The following is an 18694-nucleotide window of genomic DNA, read 5'->3' as shown; positions in this document are numbered from 1 at the left end:
CCTCCCAAGTAATTGGGACTTGGGCATGTGCCACCATGCCTAGAAAATTCTTTTTGAATTATTATTGGTAGAGATGTGGGGCTCTCACTTTTTTGTCCAGGCTGGTCTTGAACTTCTGGCCTCAAGTGGTCCTCATGCCTCAGCCTCCCAAAGTGCAGGGATTATAGGTGTGAACCATCACACCTGGCCCCATTTGATTTTTATCACAATGCTTACTGTTTGCTGAAGTTATCCTAGGTAGATTTGCTTATAATTTTGATGCAGGATATTATCTTGATCCCTTCGCAGGACCCGTGACAGGATGACGGGGGTGACCTGTTTACTCAGCCCGCCATGCTCAATCCCTCGCAGGAGGGAGCATGTAGATAGCAAGTGCGGGAGCCGGCCAGCTGCTTAGGCACCAGCAGGGGCAGGCCCTTGGCGGCTTATAGGTGGAGGTGCCTGCGACCTCAAGGCCCCAGAGGGTGTGTTACAGTGCTCTCTTAGCTCTGCCATCCATGGACAGCAGTATGTTATCAGCTCAGTAGGCCCTTTTCCTCATCGCGTAGGACAGCTGTCCTCCACCATTGAGGGCAGAGGGCCACTGTGGCAGCCCTTTTGGGTACCTGCACTTGGTGGGTACCGAATTCTTGTCCAGTTCCCAAGAAGAATGAAGTCATACAGATGAATTGAAGGATGGTAAATGCAGAGAATTTTATTGAGCAATGAGAGCAGCTCTCAGCAGAGAGGGGAGCTGAAAAGGGGATGGGAAGGGGTCAGGTTGCTCTCCTCTGAAGTCAGGCTGCCTCTCTGCCTCCCTCCTCCAAAGTCAAGTTGCCTCTCTCCAACGTCTAGCCATCTCTGAACTCAATTTGCCTCTCCTTGATGTCCAGCCACCTTTCTCCTCTACCGGCTGAGTTTGGGGTCTTTATAGGCCCAGGATAGGGGGCGGGGTGGGTTGTAGGCAGTTTTGGAAAAGGCAACATTCGATTGGTAAAAAAAAATATATATATATATATATTCAGAAAGAACCAATTGAGAGAGAGCAGGCAAACAGAGATAGAAGTTCTCACTTTGGGCTGAGGGTTTCAGGCTTTTCAGCTTGGAGGTGGGGCTTCACCAGGCACCTGCCCCTGTCTTCCTAGAGTTTCTGTGCCTCCTGTCTCTATCAGTTTGACTTTTGCCACTGAATGTAAGTTCCAGTGAGGTGGGGACCTTGTTCATCATGTTCTCTTCTATATCCCTGGTGCTTGACAAATAGTAGAAACCCAATAGATACTGAATTGGGATGGGCCGTTATTCAAAACATCTTAACCGTCTTAACATTGGATGTCTTAATGATACTGGCTCCCCCTTCAGTCAGAATAAAACATCTAAAAGGATCATATGGACAATGCTTATATCAGAAGAGATGTACGAACAAAGGCTGTGGGAAGCAGTGGTTAATCAGAATTCTGGGCTAGTGTTTAGTTGCATTTGTCCTAGTATTTTGGCCAGGTTTCAGTTAGCTAAGCATCTCTTATACCCTGTAATTTAGTGTATGGTTTCAGCTTTCCAAATAATGGCTTGCTAATGGTAAATGTTGTTTAACTTTCTAATTCAGGGGAGCTACCTGTTCAGCAGAATTTTAAAAAATTGTAAGTGATGATTGAAACCAGGTTAAAAAGCACTTAAGGTACATCTGACTGTATGTTGGTGACTACTGCGATCAGCCTGTGGCTATCATCATTCTTTTTGACTATGCACATAAACTGCAGGTAGGGATTTTTCCTCAATTGGTCCAGAACTAAAACTTAACCTATACTAAGATTGCTTTTCCCTTTTGGGTGAATAATGCATCCTTCTTTTAGTCGCTGTGATATGGAATGTTGACTCACTTTCTCTCTAGTGCCTTCAATTATAGATGCTCATCACTGTTGATTTTTATCTGTGTAGTGGTTCTTGCGACTTCCCTATTCCCTCTAAGGACATCTGAATGTGTTGTCAAGTGATGCTAAAATTATAACCACTTAACAAATCTCTGTATCCACTGTTTTTGTTTATCCCACTCATCAAAATTTGGTTATTCTCTGTGAAGCACAACTCTGGTGGCGTCATTGTCTTGCTCCCTGCTTCTTAGGAAATTGAGTTTAAATTCCCTTGCTTGACATGCAGGGAATCAGATGGATTAAAAGTGGCCACAGATTCTTTCCCATTCCTTTCATCAAGAGGTAGAGTCTAAGTGCCTTCTCACATTTACTCTGGGCAGCTGCGCTTTTCACTTGCAGTAGAATGCAGCGGAAGCGACACTGTGCCAGTTCCAAGCCTTGTGGCTTTCTCTTTGTTCTGTAGGAACATGCTTGTCACTGCTATGTCAAGAAGCTTGGCCCAAATGGCTGAATGATGAGAGGTCATGTGGAGAGAGAGGAGAGAGGATGAGAAAGAGAAAGAGACAGACTTGAAGAACTGAAGTACCCACATCTTGGAGGCCCAGATAAGCTACCAGCTGAATGCAGCTGCGTAAATGACCCCAGCCAAAGAATCGCCTAGCTGAGCCCAGCCAATCCCCAGAATTTTGAGAAAAAACAAATTGTTATTTTAAGCTTCCTGTGTTTTAAGATAGTTTGTTACAAAGGAATAGGGAACTGAAATGGGAACCTTGGAAAGCAAGCCTCAATTTATCCTCCCATTCTTATTCTACATTTTCTTAGACCTTCTAAAATGTCAGGCACGTGTGACTCACAAACCCACAAAAATGATTAGTGCTTCTCTTTGCTTATACTATGCCTTACTCCTAGAATATGTTTATGCTTTGTACCTGGCAAATTCCTTAAGTTCAGTCACCCCCCTCTTCGGTCTTTTCCAAGGCCCCTGTGACTCAGTGACTTCTGACGTCTCTCAGGTCTCTGTAGTTCAATCTATATTGGTATGGGGTTGGGGGAAAGATGATCATTAACTATTTGAGCAAGTGACATTCTCTATGGAGGCCTTTGTTTCTACACTTGTATTAATTATCTGGCTGATTTTTCAAGTCTCTCTCAGCCTTCAGTATTCTAGAACAGAGGCCCAATAAAATGCTGTGCATTGGTCATGGAATTGTTCATTTATCTGTGTTGTCCCTTGAGGTAAGCACTAGCCAGTGTAGCTGTGGAGCACCTGAAATGTGAGTGCAACTGAGGAACTGACTTCTTTATTTTTATTTAATTGTAATTAATTTCAATTTAAATAGCCACATGTGGCTAGTTGCTACCATTTGGGGTAGTAGGGTTTTAGAATTCTCTGGAACTCAAGTGGAAATATCTGTTTTCACTTAACACCAACAGAGGTTTATCACTTGATTTTCACAAGATTATCAGCATTTGCTCTTTTGGATCAGTTTTTAGGACCACAGATAAACTAACGACCCAGTGGCCAAAGTTTTCCCAGTACCTGACCAGCTCCTCTCTTACCTTAAATTTTCTCTGGCATTTAGAATCCTCACCTCCACTTAGAGCCAGTGCTGAGACCAGTTATCTCTAGGAGTGTAAATCATCCTTTACTTTCGATCACAGCCCAAACAGAGACCAACAGGCTAGTGTGGAGTTGCAGTGTTTTACAAAACCCCAATAGGCCCAAGTTGGGGGGAAAAAATAAATACATATATGGTAGTGTCAATTGAAAACCAGCCGGGTAGCAAGCACAGTGTAGTGAGAATGGAGCTGCCTTCAGCCCTTTGGACGATTGGGGACACAGTAGAGATATTGCGAAATTACCTTTTTTATTGGTTCTTGAGCCTTCTGCAGTAAATGCCTCTTCTTGAAGGAAGTGAACAGAATCCTTGTGTTCAGCTTGAACTTAGCACATGTGCATGACATTTCTACCCTTAATCTGTAATTCAGCAGAGTCAGGACCTGTGACTGCCTTACATTTGGGCTAATTTTTCTTTTGAGCGTAACTGCGTTAACTAGGTCTTCTTTTCTTTTGCTTATGTTTATTGTCATAAAAAAAATCAGTAGAAAAGTTGCATCCATTTTATTGCATTATAAAGCATTAGCATTGATAAACCCATCGTGTGTGGATCTTGCTAGATCTTGATTTTTTTTTTAAACCTCTTGTAAGGTAGGAATGGAATACTAGTAAAGCCTTCCTGCATTTATAAACCAAAAGTTGAAATATCATAGAAAGGACTGCTGAAGGTCAGTTGGTCTCAACTCCACCTCCCTCTACCCAATAAGGGCTATTTATAATCAAAGAGAATGGGTTATTTGTGTAAAAAGCTCTCCAGGAAAAGAAATTCGCCAGCCTCCCTTGATGAAGCTGGGTCCCGTCAAGGAACTTACTCTTGAATCTTACTCAATTCACTTGCTAGCTCTCTTTCTTCTGCTGCAATTTAAGACAATTTCCTCTGTCCTCTCTGGTTATAGAAAATAACTTGTTGGCATCTCCTTTGTAATAACCCGTCGTATACTTGAAGGCAGTTATTAAGTCACCCCTTAGCCTTCTCTTTTTCAGGCTAAACCATCATAACCCTTTTAACCTTTCCTCGGAGGCTCCATTTTCCATCCTCTTAATCATTTTACTTGCCCTTCTCTGGATTCTCTCCAATCTTTTACAGTTTTCTAAAAACATAAAATCAGGAAGGAGGTCCTTTATGCATTGCTCTAAGTTTCTGCTGATTTTCATGCGTTGTTTTTCTTTTAATTTTGAAGTACTTTTCAACTTTTTTTTTTTTTTTTTTTTGAGATAGGGTTCTGCCCTGTCACCTGAGCTGGAGTGTAATGTTGCAATCATGACTCACTGCACCTCAACCTCCTGGGCTCCAGGGATCCTCCTACCTCAGCCTCCAGAGTATTTGGGACCAATGGCATGCACCATCTCACCCAGTTCATTTTTGTATTGTTTGTAGAGGTGGGGGTCTCCCTATATTGTCCAGGCTGGTCTCGAACTCCTAGACTCAAGTGATCACCCACCTTGGCTTCCCAAAGTACTGGGATTACAGGCATGAGCTACCTTGCCTGGCCCTTTTCGACTGTTTATTTCCACATTCAAGGCAACCTTTGATAATGTAACATATCAGGATTTGTGATCACCATTTACTTTTTTTTTTTTTGGAATGTGGTCTATGGACTGAAAGAATTCCAGAGGTCAAATGACTTTACCTTTCAGTCTGTGTTTATATGTTAATTTGGGGTCCTTTTAGTTTACTTCTCGTATGTTATTTACATGAAGACTTTCTCTGTTGCCTGTACCATATATGAAAAGTTTTAGTGCAGAGCATTCAGTAGGCAGTGAAAAGGGAACATGCTTTGATTACTGAGCTCTCATTGGTTTCATGATCCCTGCTCACCCCTGCCTAAATGGCAGTGTCTTTGTCATCCGTACCTTAGGATGAGTGCCTCAGAGGGACAGCTCAGGGGCCTCCTAACTTTGTCTGCACTTGTCTTTCCCTTTCTGCAGGTGAGTAGATAACATTCCCTGGGCATCGTTTATTACATCACCTACTTGTATCTTCTGACAAGCTCAGGCTCTGCAGTTACCACTTTCACTTATTTATCTACTTCTTGACTTCTCCCCTTCACTCTTTCTCTTCTTTTTTCTTTTTTCTTTTCTTTTCTTTTCTTTTCTTTTCTTTTGTCTCTCTCTCTCTTCCTTCCTTCCTCCCTTTCTCTTTCTTTCTCTGTCTCTCTCCCTTCCTCCTTTCCCTTTCCTTTCCTTTCCTTCTTCCTCTTCCTCTTCCTCTTTCTCCTTCTCTTTCTCTTCCTCTTCTTTTTTCTTCTCTTCTCTTTTCTTTCATCTTACTCTGTCACTCAGGCTGGAGTGCAGTGGTACAATCTTGGCTCACTGCAACCTCTGCCTCCCAAGCTCAAGTCATCCTTCCTCCCCAGCCTCCCCAGTAGCTGGGACTACAGGCGCACACCACCATACCCACCTAATTTTTTATCTTCTGGTAGAGATGAGGTTGCACCATGTTGGCCTGGCTGGTCTCAAACTTCTGAGCTCAGGTGAACTGCTTGCCTCAGCCTCCCAAAGTGCTGGGATTATAGGCAGGAGCCGTTATTCCTGGCCTCCCTCCACACTTTAGAATAGAAGCTTCATGAGGACAGGCATCTTGACTAGCTTCTTAGCCCACCTTTGTATCACTAGCCTGTAACTAGCAAAGATTTCTTCATGGAAGGCCGGAATAGAAGTGAAGGAACAACCTGGTATCAGAAGATTTACATTCTTAATGCTGTGGGTTCACGGTATGACATTTGATAGTACACTGGATATTACTGGCATTCCTTTCCTCTCCTATTTAATCAGTAGGTTAAAGGATGTGTTCTAAAAGTTGTATTAATCTCTACAACTCTGCCCCTTTACAACCATATTCAGATTTAATGATTCGACTTTAATTTTCACCTTTTTGTGGGGCAGGTAAGTCGGTAACATTCCAATTTGTATTTAAGAGTCATTTCAGGAGTCAACTTTTTCACACTGCCTTATCTTTTTAATATTTTGGTGTGATTTTGTTCTTGGATCCAAAGGACTGTTTTTAAAAAGGCATTCCAAATTTGGAGGCATTCAAGATTAAGAAGTCCTTTCTGTGTTATTCTCTCCTCCATCCCCTCCCTCTCTTGAACCTTCTCAGCAGTCTCCTTTCATTGTGTGTTCCAACCCTCCAAAACCATGTTTGAGAATCTATGCCTGTTTGGTTGTTCTATCAACATTCTCCTGGTGGTTTGCCACCAAGGTTCGATCCAGACCTGAAGCCACTTGATTTAATTAACCTGAGGTGGCATCATCTGCTTTGCTTCTCTGCATTGGAAGGGTATGTTCCTCCATTCTCTTGTGCTTTTCCTGTACCTCCTGAACCAGGTAGTCTTTTTTTTTTTTACTGGGCCTTGAAACTGACTTTTCTTTAGTCACCTCGTGGTCAAGACATGCACTGTTCACCAGCTTTTCAGTCTTGATTAGCCAGCCTGGCTCAGTGTGGCAGGGCCCCCAGGACCAATCATTGCCCAGGTGTGCTGGACCTGAGCCGCCTCGGAGGCCCACCTTCCTTCCTTTTATTTCCTGGACTCCTTGCTGTGTTGCTGTGTATGGAAGCATGTCAGAATCATAGAGATTTTGTCTTCTTTTTTGCCCATTTCAAAAGTTCTAGATGTCTAGCGTTTGAGCACTAAAATCAAATTCCTTTGGATGGTGTTGAGTTTCCACTCATGCTATGGCCTCTGCCCATTAGACAAGAGTTTATCCTTTGTTTTCCCCTCCAGCATTCCAAGCCCAAATTCTGGCACGACCCCGAACTCTCCAAGCTTCTGACACCTCTGTGCCTTTGCAGATGCTAGCCTCATTCTGCAAAATACCTTCGTCTTTGCTCACTCTTTCCCCCACTCCCAGGCTCATTTAATTTATTTCATTTTTGAAAAGGCTTTCCCCTCTCCTCCTATTTGGTACACCCCTCCACTGAAGCACAAATGTTGCTGGGTTGTAGCTAATGGCTGACTTAAGGCCTTTGAGGCTGGCAATGTTGTATTTACCTCTCTGTGCTCAGTGCTAGATGCTGAGTAGGTGCTGAGTGCATGACAGAAGAAAGTGATAGAGGGAAGAAGGAAAGAGCAAGAAGGAGGAAGAGGACACATCCTTCATTTGCAGAGCCATGCATAATGGGATCCCCAGGTTACTGACCTTCTCTTGAAAACTTTCTCCCCCGCCCCCACCCCCACCCCTGGAGCTGGTTCCCTTTTCCTTGTGACACTTTGCTCTCAAAGATCACTGAGTCGTTCAGCAATCCTCCTGATTTCTCTCAATTAAGTGTTCATCTCTGGGCTGTGTCCTCCCTGCAGGAGAGATTGCTGTCAGAAAGGCAATCAGTGAGAACCCCAACTGAGCCCTACCTCCCTTACCAAACAAGTTCATGGCCAAGCCATTTTTATTTAGCAAATAAGGGCTTGTTTTCCTTGATTGTCCATAAGCACAAGGGGGAAAAAAATCACCCATTGGCTTCATGCTTACCTGCGCTGCGGGGCTGTCTTGTCTGTTTCAGTTCTGTTTCACGTGGAGTTTTCACTGATTTCAAGAAAGAATGTATGCATGGAGTTGTGCAGGATACAGTATCCTGAATGAGGGCTGAATGTTCTGCAGGAGAAGTGAGCATATCAAGTCTTTGTAACTAAGAACGTAATGTTAGATTGTAGCTGAGGGGAAAAAACACAGATGGCTTGAGTTGTCTCTAAATAGTGGGTCTGCCAGGTGAAAACTTAGATGTTGCTTTCAAACGACACTAATGATTTCTTTCAGTGCTGGTTAGCATGAGTGGTCATTGCAAAGCGCTATGACCACTGTAATGCCCAGTATGGTGCCCACTGGTCCCAAGTGGCTCTTGAGCACTTGAAATATGGGTAGTCTTATGTGGAGATGTGGAAAATACAAACTGGATTTTAAAGACTTAGTAGACTTAGTATTTTGAAAGTGCAAAATAGATCATTGACAATTTTATGTTGATTATACATACATTAATTTTACTTGTTATATTTTACCATTTTTAAGTGCAGCTACTAAAAATTTAAAATTCTGTATGTTGCTTACATTATATTCCTCTTGGACAGCACTATACTAACGGCATAAATGTAAGATTGTGTTTCAGAGGGCACCCGAGCACTGCTTGGTTTATATGTATTTTCTAGGCCTTCCCTTTGGTTCCCTGGGTTACCTTTAAAAATACATGTCATGATATAGACATGGCATATCTGAGACAAACCTCAGACTGAGACTAACCTTGGACTGAGACAAACCTGAGTTTCTGTCTCAATTCTTTGTTTGTGGCTTGCCTCTCAGCATCTTAAATTCTCTGAATCTTAAGTTCCTCCACTGTGTAAAAGAAATAATATCCCTCTGACCTCACTGTGGTTAGGCAAGAGACAATGCAGTGATTTTTCCAGTAATATTATGAGACATCTTATTACTATAATTAAATGATTGTGTTTTCCCCAGATTGACAAATTCAAATTTTCTATTTTGAAATCTTACTGCAAATGTTAAAAAAAACAAACAACCTACCCTTTGGCTCCTGGTACGTCTTCCAGCTGCTAGTAATAGAATTGTGACAGCTCATGTTGCCTCAGAGCTATGGGGAACCAGGCAGTGCGCTTTTCAGGAACTGTCTTTATCCTCACAACAATCCCGAAAGAAAAAACCCATTCTTACCTCCATTTAATAGCTGCAGTGACTGAGGCACCGCAAGGTTAGGTGACTTGCCCAAGGTCACACAGCGAAGCACTGAGCCCGGGCAGTCCAGCTCTAGAGCCGTGTTCTTTGCCTCTGCCCAGTATTGTCCACCAGTGAGGAGAAGACAGAACCAAAGAACCAACAGCCAGTGAATACTTACAGGAATCATGGCTTTCATGGACGTCTATTCTTGTGATTTGACAGTGTATATGTGGGATACTTCCTCTTAGAATGCTTTTTCGGTTCATACAGTAGGCTTAAATATGTCATGGTTTTAGAGTTTTCCTTAAGGAATACGTTGATTCCCAGGCACATTACAGTCTGAATCAGTCTTAAGAAATTCCGGGATAGAGGAGGAAGAAGTTTGAGTGATCAGTTGTGCAGCATGGCGACTGCAGTTAACGATAATGTATTATATATTTCAGAATTGCTGAAAGAGGAGATTTCAAATGTTCTCACCACACCCACACACACACAAAAAATAAGTTGGTGAGGTGATGGACATACTAACTAGCTTAATTTAATTTTTCTCAAAACATCACATTATCCTTCATAAATACATTCAATTATTATTAGTCAATTGCAAAAAAAAAAAAAAAAAAAAAGAGTGCAAAGGGGAAACACAAAATTCCATAGAGTTATATGAGAACAAATAGATTACCCAATATCTAGACCACAATAAATGTTTGCTTTGTGTTTGAGGGCCTTGTGTCAATTGTACATAATCACTATGGACCTAGTATACTACGTGTCATATATGTATAGCAAGGGCCCAATAAATGTTATTGATTAATGTTTATTGCCGTACCTCTGAAAACACACCTTTAGAAAGGCAAGTATACAGTATTTACAATTTACTGTCATTTATTCCATTAGGTTGTCTGACTTGTGATGTGGAGGTGCTATCTCATCAGGTATGATTGTCTCTTAGAATAATTCCCTTTGATCAGAGTGGAGCTTTGAGTGCATTTATTTTGTTAAGCTGGAATCCACCTCTTTAGGTTAATGTGACACACCTCCACCCCAGCAGCTACAACAGGGCCATTCCATGATGTGTATCTTCAGTTGTCATTTCATGTTTAACCAAGAGGATTAGAAGGCATTGATGTATTAATAGCTTTTTTTTTCTTTCAAGCATGGTACTAATTCATAGATGGGGTCAAGATGATTGCGGGGGGGTGGTGGGGGCAGGCTGTGGTCAAAGTTCAAAGCCTTCCAGTCATTTAGAAAGTTGAAATGTGCTTGGTGCTGGGCTAGAATCATTAGGAGGAAATAGCTGCAAACCTGGAAACGTCCCTAGAGAATACTTAATTCAAGAATAAAGGTTTGGATTGATGAGGGCTAAAATAAAACTTGGCAGCGACAGCGTTCTAGTAACTTTTAGCCACTTCTCCCCGTCCCACTGGGGTGTTCCTGCTGGTATATTCACTAGCCTGAGCTCTGCTCCTGAGAGGCCTGCAGGAGCTGGGTGGGTTGGGAGACACAGGTGTGTGGGAGGCGCCTTCAGCAAGCGCCGCACAATTGCCAGATACCCCTCTGCGCCTTTAACTGGTCGGCAAACAGAAAGCAGGATGTGCTTATCTGAATAGTGACAACAGTTGCAAGCACTCAGTCACAAAGTTCAGCATTCTGGCTTTAGATGGGCCAGCGTGGGGTTCTGGAAGCTGGTGACTTGGGAGTGCCTGCCATGCACATGGGTGGGGAAGGGACGGAAAGTTTGGCAAGGACTTGCTGAGTTATTAGGCAAAGACTCTGTAAGTGCGTCAGAATGGGAAGGCAGCTCAGAACCTTTCCACTCCACCCTTTTTGTGTTGGACATAGGTAAACTGAGGCCAGCGAACAGGAATGTGTGTTTGAAGCTAACTTCTGTCACTGAGTCGTGTGCCAGGCCGTGGGTTCACTGCCTTCTGAGTGTTCTCTCTTTTAATCTCTGCCACAGCTCTGTGGGGTAAGCTCTGGTGTTATACCCATTTTTCAGATAAGGAAACAAGAGCCTCAAAGAGTCAGGTTACTTCCTCAAGGTCATAGAACTAGTAAGTCACAGACCCACGGCACAGGAGTAGGTCTGTCTGTCAGAGCCACAGCTGTCCCCCACACTCCGGGGCCTCCTCCACAAAGTGGTTTCAGGTGGGGCTCAGCCCGCCTCTGGGGAACGCATTCATCTACTGTGCAAGGTTTCACAGGTGTGTGAATTCATTTTCCATTGCTGTGTAATAAATTACCACAAACTTAATAGCGTCAAACACATATCTGTCATTCCACAGTTTCTGTGGAGGCCAGGCCTGGCTTTCCTGAGTCCTGTGCTCAGAGTCTCACAAATCTGTACTCGGGGGTCAGCCTGATTACGGTCTCACCTGAGGCTTGGGATCCCCTTCCAAACTCACTAGCTGTTGGTGGAATTCAGTTCATGCAGGGAGAGCACCGAGGCTGCAAGCTCATGGAGACCACCCACTGTTTCCTATGTGTGGCCGTCTCCACAACACGGCCCTTTGCTTCTTCAAAACTCAACCAAAGAATCTCTGTCTTCAGCAACAGCCTCCAACCCTCTTTGAAAGGGCTCACCTAATTAGGCCAGGCCCACAGAGGAAAAGCTCTCTTTTGATTAACTCAGAGTCAACTGATTAGGGACTTTATACCTGCAAAATCTCTTTTGCCACACAGCATAACTTAATCAAAGGAATGTATTCCATCCCATTCACGGATCCTACCCATACTCAAGGGAAGGCCATAATACAAGCATATGGTCATTAGGGGCCATCTTAGTCACTGCTGTTCATGGATCGTTCTCCAGCTTCCTGGAGGAGAGGAGAGCAGCAGACAGAGCTAGGAGTGTTTGTAAAACAGCGCAGTGGGAAGAGGTAGGTCTTGTGAGTAGTAGGCTACTTAAGATGCCTAGTGGGTCGAAATGTCAAATTCTATTGGCAGGTTTTCTGTGCAAGGTATGACCAAAAAATAATTATTTCATTAACTTCGTGGAAAAAAAAAAAGTTGTACACATGCATCCTCTCAACTAAAGGGAGTTCATTTTGCCAAACTATTGGACTTCATACCTGTGTCTTTCTGTCTAGTGCAGAGATGGCTATATCCCTTGCCCTCGAAATTTTCCTTCGTGTTTCTTCCAAAGTGGTTACTTTTACAAACTCCTTAATAAAAAAGAAGGAAGGGACACATTTAGTGGCCTTTGGGCAGGCAGGCAGATGAGCGGCATTCAGAATCTCTTCGTCCTGTTTCCCCCCAATCACAAGTGCTCCCCCAACCCAGCCTTGTTCCCACATTGAACTAGGCAGTCTTTCTGTGATGTGAATCCTGACGCGCGTAGTGAAAGCTGCCGATTCAACTTCTGTGGGTGAGAGTCTGGGTCTTGACAAAAGAAGACCAAGAAAATACAGCCTGAATGTCCACTCACGACATGTACCTTACAAGAACTTGGCTGTATTAATCTCTCAAAGAAGTCTGTGCTCCCAGGTAGCAGTATTCCCATTTTACAGCTGAGAAGGCTGAGACTCAGACGAGTTAAATAACTGGCTCTTTGTTACATGGTAACAAGGAGCTAAGCAGGAATTTGCACCCAGGTGTGACAGGTGCTAAAGCCAGTGCTCTTAAACCAGCAAGGTAAGCAGCTGGAATATTGGCGATGATTTTGAGACTTGGAGCCTACTCTTGACCCCCATATGCCTTCCCTTTGTCTTTCCAATATTCCAAATATCTTACAGTCTATGAAGTTGAAAGATGGGGACATTGCAACTAGCTTCACAGAGCTAGTATCCTGGGGAATAGAAAAAGAGGAAAAAAGAGACCGTAATGGGGTAGACAAGAAAACACCACCATGCCACACTGTTAATGTTGAACTAGAGGAAAACTCTATTACAAACGATACTTCTAATCTGCTTGCGGTAAAGATTCATAACTGGAAAATAAGCATGTGACAGTTCTTCATTTGAGTGTAAACTTAACTCATTAATTTAAATTAGATGTTTTTTTTAACAAAGGGGAAATTCTAGTAATAATAATAAGTAATAGCTCTTGTAGAGAATGTAAAAAGATGTTACAAATTTGTGCTTTGGGAAGTTGGAGAATGTTAAGGATTAATTTTCACTCACAAAGATCAAAAAGGTCTCAATGAGTAAGATAAGTATCGAGTTTCAGGGTTGTTGTGTTTTTTTCGCCTCCTGCCAGACTGTCTGAAACTTATCTCAAGTATCATGGTAAAAAGAGAAGTGGTGGATAGACACAAAAATGTAATAGATATATTCTAGGGGTAGAATATGAACTGCCTTTCTAAATGCATATCAGAAGGAGAATGTATTCCAGTTGAGTAGGTTTAATGATATAATTTTACCGTATTAAATCATAATTGCTCTTTAAAGGAAAATAGAGATGCATGCATTGCCACTGCCGGGGCATCCCACTCCATCCAAACAGCGTCCTCCCTAGTACTTGTTGATTTCGCCCTTATCTCACAGCAGAGCCGATCTGTGGCTTTCCTTTGGAAATTGGGTGGGGAGAAAGGAAAAGAAGGAAGAATAGTCTGAGCATCGGAATCTGCGTCAGGCAATTGCCACGGCTTTAGCAAAATCATTTCCTGCTATTAGGCTGCCAACCAAACGCTTTCAAATGGATGGCAGCTCTGATTTTTGTGGAACCAAATTATTTTTCAAAATTAGACCATGTATCAAGATGATCCAGATACCTGGATTAGCGAGGCACTAAAATATTTGTATTGTTATGGATGTTGATAATTATTTTAGTAAATTCTCGTGGCTGCTTTTATTGTTAAATGATTTCCAATCCTGTCGCATTCTCTTTTCTCCTCCCCACCAAAAATAAGAAAAGGGAGAGGAGAGAATGAAAGAGAAGAATGAAAACATGCATTGATTGCATATATGGATGAAAACAGAGTTGAAGTCAGGCGTTTAGTTTTAACAGAATCTGATTTTACATCATGAGCTGAATTAGATGGAGGCATAATTCATCTATGATTTTATCGGCTATACCTTCCATATCTGTCTTTTTTTTAATAGCACACAAAATAATACTGAGCTTATTTGACTGATAAAAGTCATAAATGTAGTTTTTAAAAATATTTTTATATCTTTTTTAAAAATAGTTGATACATAAAAAAGAATATACCATATTTCATTGGGCCTTCTGTAGGCCCTTTATCTTATAAACCAGTAATAAAGTAAAAATGCAGCCAAGCTAGTTAGCACATAATGCTTTCTTATCTCATGTATTTTAAGAGGCATCCCAATTTTAGAGATGTTAAAATGGAAAGAAAAAAAACAGTATACCTTAGACTCTATTAAATACAGTATACAACATTGCTGGTGAGTTATAAAGCATAATGTAAGAAACATTTATGAATACCCTCCCTCTCAATCCAAGAACCGTTCATTACTTATAACTTGCCTTTCCTCCCATAGCCCATGCAGACAGGCAGCCCTTCTGCTGAATTTTGAGTTTGCTATTGCTTTACTTCTTAAACATACTTAAACTCTCTTTCCCACTAAACTCAGAATGCCCCAAGAGTAGAGTCTGTCTGTGTTCTCTTCTACTTTGTCTTCAGCTCCTGACACAGAACGTGGCCTAATAATTGCAGGAGAACTATTATTGACTAACTGTACAAGCACGTTGTCTGAGGCATATCCAAATTGTCTTTACCCTTCAAGTTCTGGTTTAAACACCAGTTCCTCTAGGAAATCTTTGACATCCTGAACTGGAAGTGCTCTTGCCTCCCTTTTGAACTCATATAGCAATTTATCTTTACTGCTAGTACTATAGATACACCACCTTCTCTTTTCAGTAGAGTGCTTCACCCATGTCTGCCTTCCTGCTGGACTGGCAAAAGCAGGATTTCCATTTGCTGTAGTTTGGTGAACCTCCCATTACCCGGCATATTAATAAAAGATAATCATAGATTCAATGGTGCTTTACATGTATTTTCACCAAATTGTCATAAATTAAGGACTGTGCTGTATTCCCATTTAACAGATAAATAAACTGAGGCTAGCACTCATAATCACTTAAGCAATAAGTGTATGTCAAAGGAAGAAGACAGTGCTGCATTTAAATTATTTGCTTTAGTATGCTTCAGTTTTTGCCTGTCATTCAGGGGCCTAGGCTTATTCTTGGATATGAGACTCAGAAATAAATGAGAAAAAATGCAATAAAAACAAATAAGTAAAATAAATGCAAGTTTTCTTTAAGAGTGAAATCGAATAACCTTTTTAAAATGTTTGAGACTTGTTGTTGTTGTTGTTGTTGTTGTTAGTTTTTTATTTTTGAGACGGAGTCTCGCTCTGTTGCCCAGGCTGGAGTACAGTAGCGTGATCTCTGCTCACTGCAACCTCTGCCTCCCGGGTTCAAGTGATTCTCCTGCCTCAGCCTCCTGAGTGTCTGGGATTACAGGTGCCTGCCACCATGCCCTGCTAATTTCTGTACTTTTAATAGAGACAAGGTTTTGCCATGTTGGCCAGGTTGGTCTCGAACTCCTGACCTCAGATGATCTGCCTGCCTCGGCTTCACAAAGTGCTAGGATTACAGGCGTGAGCCACTGTGTCCGACCGACATTTGTATTTTCATATTATCTGGCTAATTTTCTATTGGATTTTACTTATTTCCTTATTGATTTATAAGATTTTTATCTACCATAAAAATTATAATTTATTTCTAGGTTCGGACATGCAAATATTTCTCTAGTGTTTTGGCGATCTTTTGTCTTTGCTCTGCTGTTTTAGACATATTCAGTTTTAACATAATTCTATTTATCAAGTGTTTCCTTATGGTTTCTGAATTTTTTGTAATTACATTTGAAAATGCATTCCCACTTCTGAGATGATGAGAATTTTTGTTTTTTTGGTTTTTTTTTTTTACTATTTTAAAAATAAATGCCGATAAGGCTAGGATCCTGTAAGTACCTCCCTACCTTGGTATGATCATTTATTCATTTGTTTGTTGATTTAACCAAGACATTGATTTAGCCACTGTTGTGGACAAAGATGAACCCGACTAGAAAATGGTCCTGTTTTCAGGGCAGTTACAATCCAGTAGAGAGAGATAAATTTCACACTTATTTGTGAATCAATGAGCATAATATTTTTAGATGGTGGAATTGCTGAGAGGACAGTGGAACAGAATGATGGGGGGTATTAATGGTGGAGAGGGTGTTACCTCTGAGGCGGTAAGATCAGCCAACGTCTTCGGGTTCAAGCTGTGTTGAGATGTAAGGAAGGACATGTGTGGCAGAGGAACTTCCCTTAGAGGGAAGGGGATGGTGAAGATGGCTGGAGCAGCAGGACCATGGCAGTTGTGAAGGTCACATGAGGTGAAGGTAGACAGGAAGGTGTGGACAAGACCCCACCTTTGAAAGCCAGGCTTTGGAATGTGGCTTTGATCCTGAGCACAAAATCCTTTGCAACAAAATGACCTGATGTGCATTTTCAAAAGATCCCTCTGGCTGCTATGTAGGGAAGAGATGATAGGAGGCAAGAAGGGAAGTAAAGAGAGGGTAATGTAGGAAAATTATGCCTACTTGGTGCAGACCCAGAATACAGTCAGTAGATCCAAGGTTAAACTAAGACTTCTCCAAGTTAGAGGTAGGGCACAGTTGCTGCAGCTGAAACGCCAGGTAATTCAGGCATCCAGAGTAAATGCTAGCTTGAACTTGGAGCACAGAGGGGCTTTGTGTGGGGGACCGTTCAAAGGCAAGCTGGACAGGTGGCAACCTTGCTCACTTGGCGCCAGCAAGTAGAGCAGTGCTCGCAGGTGATGGATGGCTCTACATTGTTCCCCGCACTGTGCTCAGAGCCAGGAGGAGGGCGCAGCCCCTGGGGACCAGGAGGAGTCTCCAGGCTTTCCTTACACTTTGTCTTCCGCTTAGTGTTTCAGCCAAGATATTAATTCTATGTTCTAGCCGTGTTGCCGCCTCGGAATCTCACTATTGTTTGTTATGCTCTCGTTCGCAGTCCTAGTGTTGATATTTTTATACATTTTAAACTCAAAGTATCTGAATTTCGGAGAAAATGAGACAATTAGAGTAGTTTGTAAAGTAAAGTGAAGGTTTTTAAAAGAATTCAGTATGTGACTACTATGTGCAATTTATTATTATAATCCTCTGTTTTGTGAAGGTTCACAAACATTTTTTGTTCAGATTTTTATTTTTTATTTTATATTTTTTTGCTCTTCATTGTATATTCTTCCCCCTTGACTTCCCCCTGTTGTCAGGAGACAACCGTATTTCCCTTGAAAATACAGAGGGTGGATTGGCCCTGTGTGTGTGTTTTCCAAGTGTTGGTTTTCCAAGACGTTCTCATGAAAAGGACTGGTATTGCTAAGTCATTTTTTAATATAAGGAGGTCCATGTTTGGGCATTGAAATTAATTTCCCTTATCTCGCCATACAAATAGCCACCCTGGCTTCTTTGATTTATTACCTGGGATGGTTCAGCAGCACTAAAAACAGAGGACGGGAAGACATCACCTTTACGTGGCATCATTAGTCACAGCATTAAAAGCATCACCCTGAAGGGACTGCTTCTCTCAGTCTCCCATGTGCCATGACAGCACCCTGTTTGTTCCTTCTCTGTGCACTCAAGACACTGGGCCCGTCCATGGCTTCCGGGTTGCATTTTTCATTTTCTAGTAAGTTGTTGCTGTCCAAACATCCTTTCTGTCTTTTCTCCATAACATAATGTAAGAGAACTTTCAAAAATGCAGATACAATCCCTGATTAAAGACAAACTACTGACTGTAAGAAAATGTTTTAAAATCATTTCTCCAGCAAAGGACTCATGTACAGAATATATAAAGAACCCTCAAAACTCTATAATAAAAAGCAAACAAATAGTTTAAAAGGGGGCAAGAGACTTAACCAAAAATAAGCACATGAAAAGCCATTTCACGTCATTAGACATTAGGAAAATGCAAATTAAAATTATAGGGAAAGGGAAAGAAAAGAAATAGGATGAGATACCACTATACACCTATGAAAATGGCTAAAATAATTACTGGTAATTCTAAGTGAGGATGAAGATGTGGAGCAAGTGAACTTTCATGCATTGCCGGTGGGAATGTAAAGTGATGCTGCCACCTTGGAAAACAGCTGGGCAGTTGTTTTTTGTTTTTTAGTTTTTTGGGTTTTTTTTGAGATGGAGTCTTGCTCTTTCGCCCGGGCTGGAGTGCAATGGTGCGATCTTAGCTCACTGCAACCTTCGCCCTCGTGTTCAAGCGATTCTCCTGCCTCAGCCTCCCTAGTAGTTGGGATTACAGGCACGTGCCACCACTCCTGGCTAATTTTTGCATTTTTAGTAGAGACAGAGCTTCACCATGTTGGCCAGGCTGGTCTCTAACTCCTGACCTCAGGTGATCCACCCGCCTTGGCCTCCCAAAGTCCTGGGATTACAGGTGTGAGCCACCACGCTCAGCCTGGGCAGTTTCTTAAAAAATTAATTAATTAATTAATTAATTAATTAAAATAAAAAATTAAACATACAGTTACTCATACTCTTGTGTATGTATTGAAGAGAAATGAGGACGTATGTTCACACAGAAAC

At 41.9% G+C, this 18694-nt stretch overlaps 1 protein-coding gene across 29 annotated transcripts in view; it reads left to right on the top strand.

Annotated features, from left to right (window-relative positions):
- The window catches only part of FOXP1 (forkhead box P1), a 632383-nt gene that overhangs the window by 422461 nt on the left and 191228 nt on the right, over nt 1–18694 (top strand). The window lies entirely within an intron of this gene.

The sequence above is a fragment of the Macaca fascicularis genome, chromosome 2, assembly GCF_037993035.2.
Source record: "Macaca fascicularis isolate 582-1 chromosome 2, T2T-MFA8v1.1".
Classification (NCBI taxonomy): Eukaryota; Metazoa; Chordata; class Mammalia; order Primates; family Cercopithecidae; genus Macaca; species Macaca fascicularis.
The sequence above is the reverse complement of the archived record's forward strand: the minus strand, read 5'-3'. Positions and strand labels throughout refer to the sequence as shown.